Source organism: Haliotis rubra, unplaced genomic scaffold, assembly GCF_003918875.1.
Source record: "Haliotis rubra isolate DU_JTF1 unplaced genomic scaffold, ASM391887v1 Scf394, whole genome shotgun sequence".
Classification (NCBI taxonomy): domain Eukaryota; kingdom Metazoa; phylum Mollusca; class Gastropoda; order Lepetellida; family Haliotidae; genus Haliotis; species Haliotis rubra.
The window spans coordinates 1,001,440-1,024,895 of record NW_025767073.1 but is presented as its reverse complement, the minus strand read 5'-3'; the positions used below and the strand labels follow the sequence as shown (position 1 = coordinate 1,024,895).

At 40.4% G+C, this 23,456-nt stretch overlaps 1 long non-coding RNA gene across 1 annotated transcript; it reads right to left on the bottom strand.

The window, feature by feature from the left end:
• Window positions 1-13,626: 13,626 nt before the first annotated feature.
• On the bottom strand, window positions 13,627-16,200 carry LOC124286876. The gene is made up of 3 exons (XR_006901138.1): window positions 15,795-16,200; window positions 14,327-14,450; window positions 13,627-13,797 (listed from the first exon to the last, which is right to left on the bottom strand). It is a non-coding gene; the product is annotated as an uncharacterized LOC124286876 (long non-coding RNA).
• Between the last annotated feature and the right edge of the window lie 7,256 nt (window positions 16,201-23,456).

Below are 23,456 nucleotides of genomic sequence, written 5' to 3'. Positions count from 1 at the left end.
ATTGGCACTTGTATGTTTCACAATACTCCTGCATTTCTAACTTCTCGTAGAATCCGCTCTAGAATATCTCTTTTTTGAAGTGAAAAATCATGACGACAGTTTCTGGCATCTAAGTGTATTTTGATTTACATAAAGCTAAGATGCTCCTGTAAGTAAATAATGTCCATGTAAAAGCGGCTTTTGTGTATTTGATACATCCTACTCAATACATAAATATGAACTTATTGATTTTTTGATTTTGTTACACAGAAACATCGAACGTGTTCATTTCCATGACGTCCCTTGTATGTTATGAACATGGAAAGATTCAAAATGAAACAAACGTCGTAAGTATCAATACACACAGTGACCGCAGTTTGAATATTCACTTACATAATGTGATACCAGAAATTTCCCTTACACTTCAATTTACTAAAGTTGTTGCAATTGTGGCAATGGAGCCTTTGGTATCTGAGATGCATCGACATTGTATCTTCCAGAGCCCTAGGTTTGTAGATGCTGAAGTTTTCAGCGCTAAAATAGTCGCAAGTGTCATACATTAACATTAACTAGCTTCTATCTTAGCGCTTAGAGAGCTTCGAAAATCTAGGCCTTATACCATAGACTTACCCGACGGTCGTAGCAGTACGATAGCTTTGTAGAAACCGGATCCCTGCATTTCAAACTACAATTGAAGTTGTACAAAAGTATATATCTTTTTGAAGTGAAGAACCACGAAGACTATTGGCATATATGCGTATTTGATAACATCTACTGTCACATCAGAATATGTACCCTTATTTTTGTTTCTTTGTCACAGCTCCATACTGATAACAACGACCATCTCCCGCTTCTTTCTAAATTGTATTCTTTCTCGGGATCAACGTATCGCGCAACTTACCTGTAGCATGGACCGTGTGGTGGATGGATCAGTTGGGAATGGTAGGCTCCATTGTAGTGATGTCGTAGTAGAGCCCATACACAGCAATCTTGTTGGTGCAGGGCGGATATGAGTATCCGTCGAGATGAAACAGATTTCGCTCCCACTTTTATGTAATCACTGCCAGGTATGTCCACCCAGTCCAATGTAGCAGGGGTCATGTCCGAGTATGAATCCATTTCAATGTCCATCACGTGTTGTTTAGTCCAGTATGTTTACAACAGTACGCATTATATATCTGTGCATTATTCATAAAATGCTCAGCTGGAGTTACAAACAACAAACCCGTGATGATTTCTTTTGTCTGTTGGTTTTCTACACAGGGTTGCAAGGACAAGGTCTTGTAGCATTGGAAATGCAGTGTCTCGTTATACGTGAGGGTTTGGCGATACACCTCGGCCAAGTTGCTAAGAGAGAATGTAGATCCGATTGTTCACCATGAATTTCCGTGTCGGTCTAATCACTAACAACTTGCGGCTGGTATGAAGGAGTTCATTAAAAGGAATAATGAGTCGTATGTAGAATGGGACATACTCCAGTCCCATGGTCCTTCGTTACAGGTAATGGTTGTGCAGCGGCTGTGAACAGCATCGCCTTCCATTGCCGCACTGAACACAGCTACAGCACGTGTTGTGCTGATAACGAAGTTCCAGTCAGGTCATAGGCGCTCTTCAACGCAGCGGTCTGATAATTCTCTAGACTCACCTGAATCAAAAATTCCGTCGTTTGTATGTCATGTTGTCGTAGGTGACGTTCCTCAGCATCAGCGGCGTTATGTCCACGTCCGTCTTCTGGTTTGTAGTTAGTAATCCACTTCAGCACCACGTGATCCGTCAAGCCGGAGCCGGAGTTGACACCGCGCTACCTGGAACCGAGGGGCCGAGATCGGGAGGGGAGAGATGCAAACATCCATAGACTTTGTATCCGTTAAAGGCTCATGTCATTACCAGCGAAGACGTGGATGACCAAAGCCTTGTTTTCCACACCCACCGTTAACACCCTTGGTACTAACGGATCTCTATATAGTATAGTTTCTGTTGTATGGCGCTGCAGCGGTTGTATTTATTATATCCAGCTGTGGGTAATCCAACCCGGAAATAGCCCTCGATTTCCCCAGCTATCGCTCCAACTTCCTGTACCAATGTCTGCTTGGCAGGTAGCTCACACCTGGAAGAAATATACGATTTGTTAGTATGCTTGTAGATTTGGCAGCAAAGGTACAACCCTGCTTCTTACGTATGACAGTGTGTCAGCATGTACTCCTGAAAGCATCCTGATGTTGGACATACATTAATGTGGATAAGTTATTGGAAGCCAGGTATGTGCTGATGTGATTACTTTCTAAGGAAACAGTTAAATTGATCGCTAAAGAAGACAATTACTCCACCACATTACATGTTTAAAATATACACAGACAGTTCGATACTCTATGTGGTGAGACGACCTTCAATCTGTCATTAAGTTATTCGATGTTTGCTGACTATGTGACAATTTGTGTGACCGGAAGACCGATTTTGATAACAAATGTAACAAAGGCTTTGAAAGTCCTGAGTGTTATTTAATGGACTTAATGGAGCGTTTGTGGTGGTTAGGTGTGTGTTAGTGTTCATTGGACTCAGGGAATGCTTTTCATGTGCAGTTTGTTCCTGTTTTGCTCTGACCTTTCCTTTTCCCATCCGACGATTTACAATCATCTCAGAGAACTGAAGACAGACATGATCAACCAGCAGAGAAGAGTTGACATCATAAAGATGCGGAACTGAATGCCAGTTAGAATTTAGCTTTTACTCTGGCATCCTGTTATTCCCTTTTAGTGTATACGTAGGTGTCAGGTTGTCCTCCCACATCAGACGTCCAGACGTCACGGTCCCTCAACAGTCTCTTCCCATGAAAATGGGGAATGTCCCACAATGCTTGAGAGACTCCTTCAGAAACGTCTTTGTAACGGTTCTTTTGTCTGCCAGGTGAGCACTTCCCTGTGAATAGCTCGCCTTAGAGAGTCTCTTTGAGAGGCGACACTTATCCACACGGTCGAAATGTAGCCCAGCCCATCTGGAGCTGAGGGAGTGTGAGTAGGTATGATGGCATGGATGCTCTCTCCATCTCAGCTGCGGCTGGAGCACTTGACACGGAGTCCTGAGGGCATCTCATATGGAAAGCATTTGAGCTGTTATCATTACCGACTGTAGACTGTCCACGTTTCGCACAAATAAAGCAGGGATGGTGTAGAACTATTTGTTCTGTATATTTTGAGCTTGGTGTCAAGGCACAGTCCTCGTTGCTCCCAGACTTCAGTCTGCTGAAGGCTGTGCTGCCTCTACATCGATAAGTTGGCGGAACGTGGGCAGGAGTGCTACCAAGGTGAACGAACTTGTCTGCAGCTGCTAGTCTCTGGTCCTAAGTTGACAGTGAATTTGAGGTTCTATGTGGGGTGCTGCAGGTGCAGGTTGGTGTAGGACTTCGGTCTTCTTAGTACAAATTATGGGGCTTTGAAGAAGAGGTCCATGCTCCTGAACAGGAAGTCCGCGGGCATGTCTTCACCGCACTTTTGTCTTTACCTGCAGTCTCCAAGGGTTGAAGAGTTTACCGTTGGTAATGATAGCTTGGAAGATGTACAGAATCACACTGAAAACCTCAAGGGAAGCAGCTCACGATCCAGGTGTGTGTTGGAAGTGATTAAGCAGGATGCAAGAGCCAGGAATTTTCACAGCGATTGAGAACAAAGCGACAAGTCAGTAGTGGTTGTCAAAGATGTTCCTGCTCCTTTGTGCTTGGAGGTGGATAATTAAAGCGTCCTTGAGATCCCAGTGCAACTTTTCTTGAGTCCACATGGAGCTGAACAGGCCTATGGGGCTTTCAATCAGTTTTGGACCACCAGAACCTTAGACCTCAGCTTGGATGTAGTGCCTTGCCGCTTGACAGAAGCACCTGATTTCTTTGGTAACTTATTCTTCAATTGAATTTGGGTCTATACCAGTGAGTTTGTCAGCTGGTACTCTTGCTGTAGCTTTCTATGATAGTGTCTGCCCTGATATTTTTGGGTTTTGTTTACTTTCGGATGATGACACATTGAAGTATTCTGCCCAGCGCTCAAGGATCTTCTCCTTGTCTAAGAAATCAACAGGTTCCCATCTGCACTGAGGAGGGGAACGATAGACGAAGTCCGACCGTAAGATGGCCTTGAGAGCACTGTAGAAGTTCTTCATGTCCTTCCTCTCTGCATGGCCTCGGTGGGGTCCGGCCTGCTCCTTCAAACCATTCATCTTGCATCCAGTGTTGTTCAGGTTAACTTCACACTCCTGGCCCACTCCTGAAAGCTTGCATCTTGGAGGGGGAGGACAGAGGAAGAAGTGCTCGAGGTAAGGTTAATTGTTTATTCCTTCAGTAGGGCCCCAAGATGCGGCTTGTTGTTGTCGTTGAATATCCAGTCTTAATGCTTGCGCTACTTGTAGTTCCATGGCGTCTGAGCGGCAGCATCATAGAGACGCAATGCCCTTCTGCCTCCACATCAACGTGTGGGTCTGTGTTGGAGTGGTGGTAGCTTGTTGTCCAGCTCCTCTACCCAGTTTTGTTTGACAACGTCATTCTTTAGCTTTAAGATGTTCAGTCACTTGGGCCCTCTGATGCCTTGAGGCCTCCTTGGTTGTGTGAATGCGGAGGTTTATCTTGGAGGTCAGCACGATGGTCGTCCAGCAGTCAGCAACACACATGGTCTTCGTGACTCTCACGTCCAGTTTGTCCCTTTACCTAATGATGACATAGTCAAGTAGATGCCAGTGTTTGGAGCCCGGGCGTGGAAGATTGTATGGTGATGAGAAGATCATGAGTGGTGCAGGTCTCCAGCGAAGGAGACTGTTTTACCGGCTTGCCCAGGCTGTACTTCCCTCATCACTCCCTCCCACGACACGGACGTTATAATCACCGAGAAAGAAGAGCTTATCTGACCTAGGCATGGCCGAATCTGCCTTTACCTCGTCTGGGTTAGTCATGGGTTAGGGGCGGGGCGTAAGCGCTGCTCAGTGAGACGAATTTCTTCCTGGGGGCGGGAGGCGGGCGGTCATCAGGCGATCCGTTGATCCCCTGGGACGAAGCTGCCAGCTTGTTGACCAGGTTGGACTTGATGGCAAAGCCAGCTCCTGCCTCACACGTCCCCTCGTTGAGTCCACGCCAGACCCAAAGGACGTGTAGCCAGGGTGTATTCCCATACTGCCTACAGTTCCAAACTACCTACAGGTTAAAACAACATAATACGGTCCAGTGATCGGGAGGTGAATACAACGATCGGACCTGTTCTACCACTGCTAAAATGAACTTGGCTAGTTAGCTGGTTAATTCTATGGTGTCTTCCCCACTCTGCTTACAGAAGTTTAAAAATGACAGAGTGTTGGTTGGTAGGACATCTTTATTCATTCTGAGAATTCTCAGACTTTACATGGAGACATGGATTTATCATGACAAACTGATAGGTTTTACAGTCTTTCAGTGGTTTACAGTCTTTTCATACACAACTGACAATCACTTTACCAAACTTGATGAGATGTCCAAGCAGCATCAAGGTACTTAAGAAGGCGTTTTTCTGCCGCTCTGGAGGTGCTCCTTCAGTCTCGCGTCGAGCTCTCTGTAAACATTGCTTGCAATACGACACATTTCCAATGTGTTGTGGTCTATCATCTGACGTTGAGGGCGATATCGGTACCCAGCAAAAGAAAACTTGCTGTCCTCCTGCTTGAGAAGTGATGAATTGAACGCGTTGAACGGTTTGCCATTGTGTGATGGATACAGTTGGTTCCCCTTGTATTTATTAGGAGTTTAATTAACTGGAGAAGATGAGATCTTCTCAACAATTTAGTCCTTACCATGTTTTTCGACATAATCTGACAAAAGACAGACAAAGCCTGTAACAACATAGTTCAAACAAGCCTACCCAACTTGATCAAATAGGGTTAAGTTTAATCTGCTTTGGAGGTTACAATATAAGCATGCTAGCTGCTTCCCAAAACAAAATAAAACAATATCATTGTTCTTGTCTTGTAGTCTTTATTGGATGAAGACTCAAACATACTATACACAGAAGTAGATGCACAGATATATACTAATATAATCCCCTAATTATCCCTTACTCCAAACTGAAGCACCCTTCTTCATTGATACTCGGGTTGTTCCATTATTCTACAGGGCAAATAATGCTTTTCCCACGCTGCCTACAATGTTCTTGTTGTCCTTCCTCTGCTAGATGAGTCTCGCTGAGGGCGGCAATCTACACTTTGTATCGAGCCTAGTTCTAGTTCGCTGGCAGTGAGGGGCGGTTCGTCTCTCAGGTCGGCTAGTCCCTGCACGGTCTAAAGGGTGTACGTATTGCATGCACGAAAGGTGACTACTGTCACTGTAGATGATTTCGATTTCTTTTATCCCTTCTTTCCGCTGGTATGGGACCCCTGCCAGCCGCGGCTAGATGGCCAGGGAAAGAATTTTCAGGACCCTCTTTCTAGTCCCTTCTCCATGCTATGGGTGAGGGGGAGTCCGGGTGTGGCTGGGGAAACAGTTCTATCCTGAAGATGGCTGCTTCGTCGCCCAGTTGGCTGCAGAATTCCAGCACTGTCTCCTTCACTGAAAAGCGACCATATGGCCTGGCCCGCCTACGTGTAGATATAGAGTTGTGACTGTGGTTTGCCAGTCCACACCTGTCACATGGCCACGCACCAATCGCCGCAGGACTTGAGAATAGGGGATGGGGATGATGGCGACGGCGATGCTAGGGATGAAGTCATGACTTCCGCGTGAGTTGGATTAAAGTGAGGCAATAGTAGGATTCGTGCACAGCTCTTTCATGTAGTTTCATTTATGGGACTTCCTTGTGTTGTGTTGTTGTTGTTTTTTAGCTGCCTCATCTTATGACACAAACTGACTACAAAATTGACACACTAGAACTACCGCATATAGGGACAGCGTATTAAAGCAATAGAAGAGCAGGAAATGTTGTAAGGGGAATCAAACCCAGGTAAAGGTGAAGAGACACGAATATAACAAAGGCTATCTCTCCACAAATTTTGATAAAAGACGAAAATATAACATACCGTCAACACTTCCAAGGACCACCAGGAGTAGTGCCACATCCATGAATCTCCCCATTGTCTGTGAACCTCGCCTGTACCGCATGGTGCCCGCGACGACGCTCCGTCTGACAGGGTGGTGCAGATAACCCGCTGCAGGTTCAATATATTGCAAAGTGATTCTGTGGGATTTGGTTGGCTAACCAAACAACCTTTCGTTCATAAACCGAAAACAAAATCAATATTAGGCATCTCTTATACAGTCCGTAAACATAGGGATTAAGTGAGCTAGTTATCCACCGGGAGTAGCACCACCTCTATGAATCGCCCATTGTCACACAGCTTTGCAATGCCGCGACGACAACTCCGTCTGACAGTGTTGTGCGGGTAACCAGGTAAAATATATTGTAAGTGAACCTTTCCGGGTCGGTTGGCTAACCAAAGCAAACCTTTCGCTCAAAGAAAAGAAACTTAACATTAGGCATCTTTTTTACAGTCCTAAACATAGGGCTTCAGTCCACTATTTTACAATTCTTATATACATATATGTGATATATTCTTTCATGGAGTGAAGTTACACTGTTAAATTGATTCAACTGACACAGGAAGTCAACGTGACATGTGTGTTGACAGCTGGGATCAGGTCGCGTTGCTGAACTAACGCGTAGTCTTTAAAGATATATATATATTTGACGGACAAAATCCATTTAAACTGAAGGAGCCCTAGTGAGACGGGAGATACTGAACTGGATTAAATCCAGACTTGCTTCATTAAGAGCTTTAGCATTGTAGAGAGTAGGAAGGAAGGGCAAATGGTGTGTTTCCAGGGACTGCGTAAGATACACTCTCTTACAAATGACGATTAACGTATGAATAGGCTGGTAGTCATTATGTTATGAGATGTTGTTTATCAGATTGTTTATTTGGTGAATAACATTTTGGCAATGTTTTAAAAGTAGACACGCCATAATACTTTTTCGATGTACTTACAGGGATAGATGTGTTACATAGGAAATAATGACAGTGATTACCGTCCTCTGGCAATGAATTTAGTTGTTATAACAAAACGTGTCGGAACCTCAGGCACACATGAATGCTTTGGTGAGTGATACGCTGACATTGTTTAACGTAAGAATCTAACTTGTACCGTTCTTATCTCCTTCTGAAAAACATCAACTATACGTCTTCATTTCTTCCAGTTGTGAGCTACCTGTGGGTAAGCATTCATATAAGCTAAATCAGTAGCTGGGGAAACCGGGGTATTCTTCCTGGTTGATTATAAACAGCTGAGAAAAAAACTTCAAATACTATAACGCCATACAGCACGAATTATACTTCAAGCTTATCCGTATGTGATGGTGACGGTGGAGTGTAAGTAAACCAAGGCTTTTGCTATCTACGTCTTCGGACTTGAACATTTATGGATACATTAGAAATGGCTTCTTTACTCCCCTCCCGATCTTCGGCCCTCGGCTCCAGATATATGGATTTTCAAACTGCCTCGGTTCCATGGACCACGTGGCGTTAGTGATTGATAACTACAATCAGAAGACGGAAGTGGACATAATACTGAATCTGGAGGAACGTCACTATGGCAACATGACATACAACGACGGAGACACGATTCACATAAGTCATGATGAAAGTCAGACCTTCACATTGAAAGCGCGATAACCCGCAGAAACTGTTGTCAACACAACACGCACTTTATCTGTGATCAGTGGAGGCAGTGCAAGGAAAATATGTTCAGGCCGTTGCACAACTATAACCTGTACGACATCATGGGACGAAGCTTGTCTATACGTGACTATATTTATGGTGGGCAAATACAAAGGCCTTTTATCAATTGCATGTCAGATTAGGACTGTAATTCACAGCATGAGGCGAGATTGAATAATAATGCTAACGTATGCAAAGTATGGGGAAACCTACGGATCACATGTTTGATATCTGCCTGTACTTCTTCTCACGGCAGCTGTTTACTGGACCAGACAAACAGTGATAACATTGTACCTCAAAGTATTCGTCACATCAAAGCACAATGTGACAGTTACAACACTGAACATGGACATTTATACATGCATGCTACCTCACACGCTCCTTGTCGGCGACACGGTGGACAATGGGGCGGCAAATGACTCGAATTCACAACACTGAACGCACCAGTAAAGCGTTCAAAAGGTTTGCGGCGGCATGAGGCAGGTTATTTCCAAACTGGACGCATCAGTGCCAGAAAAGACGTCCGATGCAATTCCTTTGATTTGTACCATGGTTCCAGAATTTTTTCCGCTTGTATAATTGACTAGCCTCTGTGTATTTTATGACAGGAGTTACCGGCGAGAAGCGGGATAAAGCACCTCTTCGCAAAATAACCCTGTTAGTATCACCATTTGATAGTGAATCATGCACAGGAAGTCATAAAATATTCGTTATGGTACAATTGACACTACTATATATGGCCGGAATATCTTGTAGATGTGGACAGGGTTTATTCCTTTCATTATACATTCTATTGTAATAAAGAAGAAGGGTCCTTTCATTACAGAACTTCATCTTGATATGAGCTGCAACTAAAATATCTGTTCAAAACCTAATCCATGATTGACGGAAATTGTGTGCAAAGTCACTGATATGGAGATGATGACGTCACCCACCAACGCCAGGTTTTGGCAGGAGGGGATTTAAAGTCCATTGGCCAAATGCCCCTTTCCAAAGGCAACAAAAAGCATCATTGCTGTCACAACACAGCCACTTGCTCATAACAGCTTATCGAACTTGACGAAATGGATCAACTTTACACCACAGTCATTGTTGAATGGAGTACATGAACAGTGTTTTGAAATTTTATGCTGAAACGTTTGATTCCAAACTACAATAAGAGGTCCAAGATATTTTTTATGGATTAAACTTCTTTTTAATTTCTCTCACAACGTTTCCTTCACCATTCAGGTCCCTTCATCCGAATTGAACTGTTCACCTGATGAAGGGATCCTAGAATAATCTCAAGAGAAATTAAAAAAAAAGTTTAATCCATAAAAAATATCTTGGACATCAATGTACAACTTCTAAATGCCACTGAAAGACATCATACAATAAGAGGTTTCTACATCAAATTTCAAGATACAGTCGGTTTATCTCCCAATTAGAACCCGTATGTTGGGAGTTAAACACATTGTCCAGCATGCTCAAAACACATGTAGATGGACATTAAAGTCTGTTGTATTCTTATATGCTACCATAATTACACTATGTTTTCATATCAGTTAGTGTTCCTAATGAAACGTTTTAACATAAGATTCAAATTGAGTTGATAACATACATAATAACATTTCTCCGACATTCAACTGACATAACCGAAATACTGTTCAAAGCGGCAGTTAACGTATTCTCACTCACATTTTAACAGGCTAAGAAAATAGGAAAGAGATCAGGATGTATATTATACTTGTATTTGAGAACTATCTTCTGTGTGCACGCCGGGTTTTACGTCTTACCTTCATAAATGCACCTTATAGCCCGTTATTATATTGTATTGTTCTATTTGATAATATCGTTTTAAAATAGCATGCTAGTTTTACTTTAATATCTGTGATATACTAGTAGTTTTACTGTTCTTCTTTTGATTTCTAATTGTGGAATAACAATAATTGTTCCTGCCGTCACGATATGGCTGAAATATTGCCAATGTGACGATAAATAACTCACTCACTTTATGAATATATATTGACGTGAGGTCTTACATATAAAAGGTCACTTGTAATCGACATAATTGAATTGTATAATGAGCCTGCTACTGGCCAATGCGACATCGTCTTTTTGTTGGTTATCCAGCCACGCTGGCATTTCTGGGAACACAATGGCCGATTTTGCCTTGCTAAGGCAGCACTCAACACATCTGTGACACCACTTCTGATCCCATACTCTGATTACAAAGCTGCTATCAGATCGTATATCCGTTATCTGATGCAAAAGAAGTGGGACACCCAGGTGGAAGTATTAATAAATTACATGAAATACGACACTATATTGTTTATACCTACTTGGGTTTGTCAGTCCAGATTTGAAGAGGTCATTATGCGACGATGTCGAGTTGGCCATCAAAGATATACTCATGAATACCTGTTAAAAGGTGAGGATCCTCCGTTTTGTATCTCTTCTGATGAAAGAATCACAGTCAAACATGTCCTGCTTGACTGCATAGATTTTTTTATCAAAAGGGATAAATATTTCAGCGTTAAAATTGTTAAGGATCTTTTTAATCTTAATTATCATTTAATTATTGAAAGTTAAAAATATATTGAACTACTTGATAAATTTTGATTGATGTGTTTGTATATAGATATATATTTTATTATTGGTAGTTTAAATTAGCAACTTGTTAGTGGCGGTATCCTCAAAGGTGGTTAAAGTACTGTAAAATTATTGTCCTCCTGAGAGGATATGTAAGTCCCAATACATTTGAGGTAAATTTAGTTCTACCAAACTTTTAACCGTAGTATATTTGTTGTTTTCAATAATGGCTAAAACTCAGTACAATCTCCAGCGGCTGAAGGGATGGTGTAAATCCAACTAGGGTCCATGCAGGTAGGAAAAGTACTGTAAGTCCCCTTGGACCCTAGTGTGCTGATCTAACTTCAGTTGTTGGCGATCTCTAGTCTGTTTTAATTTTTTGTATTGTCCAAATAATGCTATTAGTTTTAACTTTGCATGCTAGTTTTTTAAAGTTCTAACTGTGATAGTCTAGTTGTTTTACTGTCCTTTGACGACAGGTTTTATAATATATACATATTCTTTATAGACGTCAAATTTTATACCGTCATAATATGGCTGAAACATAGCCGATGTGACGTTCAATATTCACTCACTCACTCACTCACTCACTCACTCACTCACTCACTCACTCACTCACTCACTCACTCACTCACTCACTCACTCACTCACTCACTCACTCGATGAAGTAACTTCTATCTTAAACTGCATCATGCAAGTGTAAGAGGAAATTGTCCTATCTATCATGGAGTGCTAAACGACTGGCAGCTTTGTGTGTCAACAGGATCAGCCACATATTGGGAAGCCCGTGTCAAACAGACATAGACAACGACGTATGGAGTTCAAATGTACTTCCTGCTTGGTGGCCTCACTTATTTATTGAATGGTGATACAAAGTTTCCTGCTTGCTTTACATGCCGAGAACACGATCTGTTATGGTAAATCTAGTTATGGGTGTAACTGAAGCTACATTTGCTACAATTCCTTTGTGTGGTGTCTGTCGTGCTTTGTAGACAGAAAATAGAAAAAAGTGTTCGCGAGATAGATAAATATGTTTGAGTCACACATGTGGCCATGCTATGAATTTTCGCCATCTAAAATAATGACACGGTATACTATTTATCATTGTTAAAACGTTTCGATAACACTTTGCAAAGATCATATATTAGTCGCTGTGAACCCATGAATACAAAGAACCATTTACAGAGTGGCCAGATGAAACTTATGTTCCATTTAAATATGCGATGACACTTTCTAAGTAAAGAACAGATTCTAGTTCTTTTTGGTTAAGTCCCATGAGGAATTCGAACCGACACAGTCTATGTGTACAAGGGAAATCCAACAGCACGTGTACCATGCGTGTGCAGTGATTTTGGTCCAGGAGACCCAACCGGTCGCAGTTAAAAAATGTCATGGTGGGATATCGTGGAGGTTAATATTGTTTTACTCCGCATTGATCAACAACATTATGCAAGCGTGTGAATAATTGCGTCTAGATCAAGCGAACCAGTGACAGATGGTTTGAACAAACATTCGTAAGCATAAGCTATAACCCATCTGTATTGTCGAATCTCATGAACACAATGACGATAATTTAGTGTGCGTTTCAGTACACATTACAGTAGTTTGTAACAGGAATATTATTATGATTTTATCAACAAATGTCAACTAGTTACATTTAGAGTTACCTCCCTTCCTTGTGAAATAGATGATGAAAGGTAATAGTAACACTAAAACCATACTCGTCGCTAACTATGTCAAATCCTGCTTCAAAGGCAATATCAAGCCCCATTTGCCTGGATAAGTTTGAATCACGTCAATCTGAATCCCTGTTAATCCAAACCCCATCCACTCTGACTCCTAGGAGCGCCCCGCCTCCCTCCGTTATTCTGACACGTCCCCCCGTCAATTCGTAAAACCGTGGCGATGAGAACTGGTACACTCCGCTTATGTAAGATGTAGTATAAGGGTAATAAATCATCTTACCTTTGCAGCAACACCTGTACATTATGCATGACAAGTGGATCGTGAAGAGAAGAAAATATAGTTCAACAGATTAAATGTACCCAATGTCATGAAGTATTATCAATCTAAGTGTTAATTTGTTGTATGCCATTGGACAGGCATGTGTACAGCGATCTCTACAAATTGCAGAACCTGTGTCCACCTTCCCCTATCATTTGTTGCATCCAGCTTCTTTACAACCGATTTATTCCAACAACAACAGCTCACACATCGGTAGTTCATAGAAACAATTACAGTGTTGAGAAATCTTGGTTGATGCATGTCATCATATTCCACTTGCGCAGATCGATGCGCATAAGAACAATCACTGGACTGTCCGGTCCAGATTTGAGTGTGGCGATAAACAATAAACAAACAAACACACACATAGAAATGCTTCATTGTTATACAATTTGAGCAAACAATCAACATCAAAGGTTCAACAATCATATGTTTACGTAAAGTTTTATAGCGCCAGGTTCACAGAAAATGTACATCACTGGTTTTCAAAGTTACAACCATTTCACATCCTCAAGCTCATGTGTCTTGGAGAATCTACAACATATACAAAATGTACACAATAAACATGTAGGACTGGAAAATGTTTTTGGGTCAACAGATAACTGTGCAATTTTATGTAAAGACATTGGACAAAAATAGAAAATGTTTCACATAATTTTAAAAGATGACATACGAGAAAGGAATGGTAACTGACAACTCTTTATCTAATATCAAAGCTGCTTCGAGTTACGAAATGTACTTAGATATTTTACATGGGGTCTTAAAGAATAACTCGCCATGCTCAGAATATCTGCTCTCACGTTAGAAACAGAAAGTGTTCATTATGCTGATATTACTAGAGACTGCAGATATTGTAGATTGTAGACTCTCTGAATTTAATTTAATCAATGATTAGTTTCAAATGTATCCAAAGTAATAGATTTAGATATTTTACTGAATATGTCTGACACAAACCAAGTGAAGATAAATTAAATAGTTGCTAAAATGTAATCGTATAACTAAAAACATAATCACCTCTAAGTATATCAAAGCCTGCTTCAAAGCAATCTCAAGATCCATTTACCTGAATCCCGTCAGTTTGAACCCCATCAATCTAAACCTCTGTCAGTCCAAAACCACATCAGTCTGTCTCCCTGGGAGGCACTCCCCCGTTAGTCTGAATGCCTGACATTCCGTACCCCGTCAATCTGAAAAACCCTGGCGATGAGATCTAGAGGCTCTTCTGTTGTAGGGTGTAGTATAACTGTAATAAATCATCTTACCTTTGCAGCAACACCTGTGCATTATGTATCACAAGTGGATTCCGGAGAGATGAAAATGTTCAGTAGAAGTAATGTACAAATATCTAATAAATTATTATTAATGTTACTGTTAAAGAATGGTCAGTTATATATTCTACTATTCTACTACTATAATAGTTATACCATTCTAATACTAATATTGTATGGTAAGATTTAACACTGCAAGGCAAAATCGTAAGGCCTATGTGCTATGTTATTTGAATATTTGATGAATGTGCGTAATGAACATTGATGGATCAGGCTAAAGGTGAAAGTATAAGGATTGACGCAGAGAGATCCACAGCTGAGAATGGTAGTAACAAGCAGCTAGTAGTCTCTTCAACCTTGTAACCTTATAGGATGACCGTTATATAAATGTAATCTTTTTATACAATAAAACAATTCTTGCAAATATACTGTTCACTAGGGCAACCTTATAGTTAAAGCTTTCGCTCGCCACACAGTTGACACTTATGGATAGGTATAGGATATTCTTTATGCGGTCTTGTTAGCGTAGATAAGCTGGTGAATATTGACGATAGAAAAGGTGGAAAAAAATCAATTCTGGGGTTAGAGGTCAGTGACAAAGGGAGACAAACGCTGCAGTAAGTGTACAACAAGTGAAAGATGACATAACTGATCGTTGAATGCACGCATCCCCTTTCATCACTTCACACACAAACACTTCTCTCAGGATGTCCCCTGAATGTTATCTACATGTAAATAGTCAAACTGTGAGGAAAACATCGTAAATATCCAATGCACACAGTGACCGCAGTTTAAATATTGAACATGTGAAAAAGACATTGTAACTGTTCAATACACACGTAATGACAAAAAGTTACTTGATCTAATTTCCATTTACACTTCAATGACTAAACTTGCTGACAATAGTGGCAATGGAGCCGTTCGTGTCAGAAATCCATTGACACATTTGTACATTTCCGCGCTCCTGCATTTGAAACTCCACATAACATCATACTAAATCTATATATCTTTTTGAAGTGAAGAATCACACAGACTGTATTTGCATCTATGCGTATTTGATATATCTACTAATACATAAAATATGTATACCTAAGGTTTGTTTGTCACACTGAAACATCTAACGTGTCGTCACCAACACCTTTTCAAATTCAATACAAACATAAATCTGCAGAACACACAGTTCCACGCTGAAAACATTTATCTATTGCCGTTTATATCCTGCCAAAACTTTTATTATTTTTTCAAAATCAGACTGCAACTAACCTGCAGTAGCACGTGTGATTGGTGGATCAGCTGGGAACTGGTAGCCTCCATTAAAAATGTCTGTGGTAAACCCATACAGAGCGAATCTGTTGGTAGAGCGGAGAAAGTAAAGGCCGTTTGAACAAGTTGTTCCCACTTTGTAATCACTGCCAGGAATGTCCACCCAGTCCACTGTAGCAGGGATCATGTCACCACTAAATACTTCAATATGTGTCACGTGTTGTATAGTCAATATGTTTACACAGCGTGCAGTATATATCCGTGCTTTGTTCAGGAAATACTTAACTTGTGTAACAACAACAAACCCCTGAAATGTTGTGTTTGTGTGTTTTATACACAAGGTTGCGATGACAGGTCTTGTGGTATTAAAGTGCAGTGTCTCGTCGTACAGGAGGTTTTGGCGAAACACACGGTTTCCCCTGCTACTGCATCAACTGCATTCATGTGCCAGCAGGTAGCTCAAACCTGGGAGAAATTGACATGGTTTGTTAGAAAGTGCTTAGAATGGATAACAACGGTGCAAACATGCTTCCTACGACTGACATTGTCAGTACATCACTCGTCAAAGCATTTTGTGTATCTGAGGTTGATAAACATTATTTTGATGTGTATACAAACTAGGGCCCCGTACCTCAAAGCGACTGGAGCGCTACGACTGTCGTAAGTCTATGTTAAAGTAATCGAATTACGATCATCTTAGGGTTACGATAGCTTTGAGGAACAGGATCCAGGTGTGTGCTAACATGATTGCTTTCTAAAAGACTTCGATTATTGATTGTCAAACGACGATAATTACTCCACCACATACATATATAAAACATACATAGACGAATTCGATACGCTATGAGGCATTCCTAAATGTGATTGGTTTATCTGGAGTTTGCTTTCTTTGATTGCAGGTTATGTTATATACTGCACAAAAATAGTTAGGAATATATGTAAATTTTGAAATTATGAATAATGATCTATTTATTCATTAACACATTCATAAAATATCAATTATAAAAACACCAATATTCCTAACCTATTTTGTCCAGTATAGTTTGTGCGACCTGGAAGACATTTGGTTAGAAATGTACCAATGGCTTTGAAAGTCTGAGTGTTATTTAATGGGTCGAGGGGCGTTTGTAGTGTTAGGTGGGTGTTAGTGTTCAGTAAACTCAGGAACACTTTTCTGTGTAGTGTGTTCTGTGTTGGAGAACACTGTTGTAGGCACTGACAATGGAATGATGTTAAATCCAGAATCTGTGATCCTTTTGAGAGTTTGTGTAAACCAAGCAGACTCTCGGAACTAGTTTTGGTAAATAAGCATACACTTGGCAAAATCTCTCATATTATTCATTCCATTTGTTGGTATGTAAAAGGATTGAATCAAGAGATTGTATATATGTGGAATAGTAGCTTCTGATATTGTTAAACATGTCATAATGTCTTGTACAAGTTTCAATGATCTGAGAAATGAAATATTTGAAAGGATATGTGATTATATCAATGTCTAGTGTTTTTTCAATTTTGGGAAAATGATCAAGATGAAATAATTGCTGATTTGCTTGGTGGATCTTGTACAACATTTGGTAATTCAAATATGACAGAATGGGAGAATGTTATGTTATAAGTGTCTGATTATGACTGTCACATAAAATTATCTTATGTTTGACAGAATTGTTTAAAATACACACACTACTTTCGTTATATACTGCTTCCATCTGGATATTCCTGCAGGCGTTTTTTCAGTGACGTGGATAGGCCAGAAAGAACAGGTACTGAGACCAATGAGCATTCTGATTACATCGCCCAGACGATGTGTGCAGCACACGCCATATTGTACTCAGCATATTGCTACGATGTCAGGTAATAGTGGGTTCGCGAAATCTCTTTCACAGGGTTTCGTTCATTTGACTTGCGTGTGCTGTGCAACAGCTAATTTTATAAGCTGACTGCAGGGTACACACATATTACTACAACGCGCGCGTATCGGGTATTCATAGCCATGGTTCACAGCAGGGAACACAATGAGGGAATCAAAACCAGGTAGCTACATGGGTTTGACATCAGAAAAGCATACAGAAACAAAACCCGCGCGTTGAAAGTTAATTTAGAAAACGTTTAAAAACACTATCGATACAATTTACCCTTTCTAGAAAACTGTAGGTAAAGGGTATAGAAATGTAATTTGAATAAAAAACCTGGAATTGTTTTAAAAGCGTACGAATTCGCCAAAATATAACATACCGTCAACTCTTTCAAGAGCCACCAGGAGAAGTGCCACCTCTATGAAACGCCCCATTGTCACAGAGCTGGGTCTGTACCGCATAGTGCCGTAACGACGCCCCGTCTGACAGGGTGTTGACGCATCATCAGGTATAAATACATTACAGGTGATTTTGTGGGATTTGATTGACTTACCACACAACTCTATGCGTTTGCACAAAAACCGAAAAAGACATAATGCCACGAAATACTGTTTCCTAGTTGACATTGTTGCTGCCTTTATTGAACTAAACGGTGTGACTATTTTTTTGGTGAGTTAGCAATTGGACAGGCAGTTTTGTGAAGTGTTATTGTTGAAATATTTATTTGGAAGGGTTGATTTCAATCTATTTTATCACGGTATTGACGTATTTATTTTATTCTAAGATACACAAACATACATCACGTGAGCTAAAGCAACTGTTGGCCAAATAAGGTGTTGAATACAACTGTATGGATAACCTATGTATACACCGTGTCATTGCTTTTCCTGGCAAGTGTTCAACTTTACCACTTTGGTGAAAGCAACGAGCATGGGTCTGGTTCTGACACACCTAGAAACAAAATCGGGGTTAATCGGGATTCGAACCAACGATCACTGGTTCCTGGTGGACCAAGGTACACAACTCTGTTCAGTGAATTCCTGTTGCTTACATAGCAGTGCCACAGGTGTCGCAGAGGGAACATGGTGTTTCAATATTGGTTGATTATGTCATCAAATATGTTATCTAAGGCAGATTTTGTTTCCACAAATTTAATCATTATTATAGGATATTTATATAGCGGACATATCCATGTATCAAGTACATGCTCATAGGCGCTGACATTTCCCCTCGATTACTGGATGTCGATCTCAACGGCACGTCGTACTATCAATCTCAACTTTCATGTTGAGAATTAACAGAAGGACGAGTAACTGTTTTGAGAACGTGTATGTATGGTAACAAATAAGAATATTTAAATATAAAAAAACTTCACACAAAATTTCCAAACTGAACACTTATTATGGCGCCGAGTTATATAACGCAGCAAATCTCCACATCCACAAGGAATATTTGCCAAAACAGTCAGTTGTACGATTTCGACTTCATGTGAGCGTGTGCTATTTATCAATCCCTATCAAATGTTGATGACACCCAATGTTCCCGAAAAGGTGAACGTATCCTGCTCAAACAGCGCACTTGTCATAAACACACGCAAAGGCTAATCAATTGTTCACCCAGAACTAATTCGTAAGTATAGTACAAGTCAAAATAGGAAATCACACGGGACATCTTTATTGTCACTGGTGAGTGACATCACGAACTCTTCTCCACGTGTCTACTTTAACACGTTTAGAAGGCTTTATTCAGGCCTTGCGAGATGTAAGAGTAATATTTGCCCATTCATTGTCCACTACCGCTGACAAGGTACAATGAATGTATAAATTGTACTGTACTGTCACATTGTGTATCAATGTTACGAGTCCTTTATAGGTACAATGTTATCACCATTGACCTGTTCCAGTGAACAGTTGAACTGAGACCAATAGGCATATATGAAACACGTGATCAGTAAGTTTCCTCTACTTTACATGGCAGCATACTTTGGTATTATTTAATCTTTCCTCATAGTGTGAATCACAGTCCTAATCTGACCCTGTCTCGTTCCACAAAACGACCTTTGCTCGACGATTGCTGCAAGCCTGTATTGCTTGGTTGGCTGGTAGGTTGGTTGGTTGGCTGGTTGGTTGGTCGGTTGTTTATCGCCACACTCGGCAATACTACACTTGTATGGCGACGGTCTGTAAATAGTCGAGTCTGGACCAGACAATCCAGTGATCTAACCCGGATCTTTACGGGTTACAAATTTGCATTTGGGAATGACGCTAAGATCGTCGTAGCGCTAAGATTGTTTTATGGAAACGGGCCTTTGCACTTTGTGACTATATGTTATAAAAATCAAAACTTTGCTTGTCTCGAACTACGGATATGTCTAGTTACGATTTTAACACGTGCTGGTAAAGTAACGTAAACAAGCTTGGCAGACCAGTGACATCTGAACAGCACTATACCCGGGGCTTTTAGGTAAACTCGGGATGTCGGAATGAGAATCAGTAACATTACTACCTGCCGATAAGTGTTTTTGTCAACAGGATACAAACACAATTTGATATTTCTTCAATAATGGAAAAACATGATTTTCCTCTAGAAGTGCTATATTTAGAAACGAGGATAAAATGTTTATCATTACTATTATCCGTGATCTCATGATCAACACGTGACATTTAACGTTTCGGCACAAGCGAGTAATGAAGAATAAATGCAGAGTTATGGCAAAAGATCTAGAAAATGAGTGTAAATAATCATAACGATTTGTTTTGAAAAGTAGTATTATGGGTCTTTAGCTAGTGGTGATTTCAGTCCTTACACATATAGATGTTATATTCAAGTGAGATTTATCAACACTGCAACTCTTGTTTGGAACGATGACGTTTATGGAGAGAGTCAAGGAGGAAATCGATATCAGTTATTGAACTTTTCTTCCTTGATCATTTCAAAAGCATATCTGGCTTTAGTGTTTCAGCTTTTGTTTCTCACTAAAAGATGCAAGCTGTTGCTGTAAAAACTAGCAAAGTTCCATTTTTCAAATCCTTAGTTTTAGGCTGTTCAATCTTGCCATTTATTGTTAAACTCGAGAAAAAAGATCTTGGTCGACTAAATATACATGACTTGAGGTGAAATCTTTTTCTGCTACCATATTATGTGAATATTATTGAAATTTGAGAACACTCCTTTGACGTACATTAAGTTGTAAAGGGTCAATGTGACGTTTGTTGGAGGTCATTATATACAAAGTGAAACTAATTTTTGACTGTCAGACTCCTTGAACAGATAATATGTGCAATACGTACATGTTATTTGAACAAACACGAGGGTAGCATCGTGGTTAAAGTGTTCGCTTGTCATACCAAAAGCCTGGGTTTGATTTGCCTCATGGATACACTATGTAATCCTGAATCGTTTTTCTTTTCTGGTGTTGAACCACTTCTTTATTCGGGTGATGCGATGTGTCTATACAGATTCTTGTATCGTTGTCAAGCAGGTGATCCAAGAATCTGAATCGAAACGTCACCTGCTTGACGATACAAGAATCTGTATCGGAAAGTCGCATCAACAGAAAGTTTGTCCTTATCTTTCTGGTGTTCACTAGTGATTTTTGTGTAGACATTGTGATCATGTGTGCAATACTTTTAGCAATTTTACGGATGAACAGAAACTGGTTTTCATTATGTCAAATTCCAATATTGTTCATTTTACTTCCAAAACGTACAAACTGTTGCTTAAAAAACTTAATCAAATAAACAAATAATTCTCCCCTTTATCTTCCTTTTACCGTATTGAGCCTTTATTGTCACTGCTATTTGTATATATTATGTATTTCATGGTGCATATTTATGTCTGTTCTTAATTAAAAGTTAACGATAGTGTCTCATAACCCTAAACGGCCGGCTCACTTCTATTCTGTATTATAGCTTGTACAGCGACACACACACACACACACACACACACACACACACACACACACCTACCTACCTGTATTTTACATATGAGGTGAGACTTAAATAAATAATCTGTCTGTCTGTCTATGATATTTTCTGAATGTGGTCGTCACGATATGGCTGAAATATTGCCGATGTGACGTTAAATATTAACTCACTCACTCACTCACTCACTCTGAATGTGGTGTGAAACAAATGCACTGAGTTGAAAGCTTCCAGATAGTTAAGATACAACAAGAACTCTTCAACACACCAGACACTTGTGAGGCAGAAATGACAGGATGGTAAATAGTATACAGGAGAAGATGTAGTGCAGCATTTGTTGACAATAGGGAATGCAGATTATTACCCTCACCATAAATACCATATATTAGAACCAATTGTATTGTCTTTGAACACTTTATATTATTCAGCCTGTTACAACTGTGTCTGTTTTTTGTTGATTTCAGATACTGGTTATATCCTGGCGTTGACTTTCAAGATATATTTATCGAACAGAAACACACCCAGCGAATTCGCTCGATGAAGTAAGTGTAGACACTGTGTATAAATACAGTGTCAGTGTAAATGTCTCGTTTATCTTTTTGCGCCAAGCAATATGCAACTTCCTGTGGGAACGGAATCAGCCACATTCAGCCAAACACCATCAAATATTAGTGGGAAAGTTAGTCAGTATCTGATTGAACTAGCACACATTGCAGCGATGTATGGAGTTCAAATGTACTTCCTGCAAGGTGACCTTATTTGCATATTTATTATCTGTTGATACAAAGTTTACCGGATTGTCTTTCCTCATCGATAACACCGGGTAACACCATCTATTAAGGTAAATCTTGTATCGACGGTAACTGAAACTACGATTGCAACAATTGCTCCCTCTGGTGGCTATTGCGCATTTTAAATTGAAAACGTGTTCATGTGTGAGTCTGGTGATGACATGTTGAGCTCCATGTCCGGACAGATTTTGTAATGATTTTGCAACACTGGGCCATGAAGGTAAATTTGTTGCACCGAAGCAATGATTACACAAGGTCATCTTGTGAGAGGTCAAACGTAACATATGGTATATTTGACATTACACTGTCAGTGGCTTGGTTGATTGGACATCATTGAATTTTGTTTGCTTCGATGAATGCTGATGTCAGTCACTGAATTATCTGGTCCAGTGGGAATTTTGTGAACGAATCATCTCGAGTCACGCTCGTCGTTAGCCAGGCTGTTGTTTTTCGAATCCCCGACTATTTCGAGCCGTCCTGGGTGGGGATAGTTTCTTATCCTCCACGTTCCCTGAAAGCCACTGACATCCGGCTTGAAGAAGTGCCCTGTCCTATGGAATTAGTTATTGTTGTGGCACGTGTGAACGTTCTCTGTCAAGACTGTACACACCTGGTAGTGTAGACCCCATGGCATTCTCCTCATGTACATGGGGGTTAATGGTGTGAACAAAGTAATTGATAATATAGCGACGTTTGTATTATCTAATCTTATGAGTAACTTTGACATTTTGTAAGCATGCGATTCGGTTCACAGGAGAAACGTTGCCATCGAGATTTCCACAATTGTCAACAATTCTCATTTCGAGTTACTTGTCTTTCCTTAGAAACGGATTCCTTGTAAACAGACTCCACCCAACCTTCCGCCTTGGAACAGTGACGTACAATGAAACATGAGAGTTGACTCAACTTATAGTCAATCCTAGTCCTCTATCGGGCAACAATGACGCCAGTCACACAGGGGATACCGTCTATAGCCTCTTACTACAAGCAACAGATTGCTTGGGATATGCTTGGTTCGCAATATTGCTGATGTGACGTTAAATATTAACTAACTCACTCACTCACTTTGGATATGCCGTCACGGTATGGCTGCAA